We start from the raw sequence: 235 nt of genomic DNA on the forward strand, positions 1-235 counted from the left end.
CCCCCTTAAGTCCCATCTCCGCAGGCAGCGTGGCAGGTCTGGGCAGGGGGACAGCAGTGCACCTCGCCCAGCAGCGTGGAAGGGACAGGCCCACTGTCCCCTTGCCATTCCCTTGGTAAATCCTCTCTCTCTCTTTCTTTCCACAATCTGCTTCGCAAGTCGCTCGGTGTCAGGTAAGAGACGCTCTCGGTGTGTTGGCAGTGCCAGCGTGGAGCCCTGGGCTTGCTGCTACGCC

Source organism: Fulmarus glacialis, unplaced genomic scaffold (assembly GCF_000690835.1).
Source record: "Fulmarus glacialis isolate BGI_N327 unplaced genomic scaffold, ASM69083v1 scaffold26577, whole genome shotgun sequence".
NCBI lineage: Eukaryota > Metazoa > Chordata > Aves > Procellariiformes > Procellariidae > Fulmarus > Fulmarus glacialis.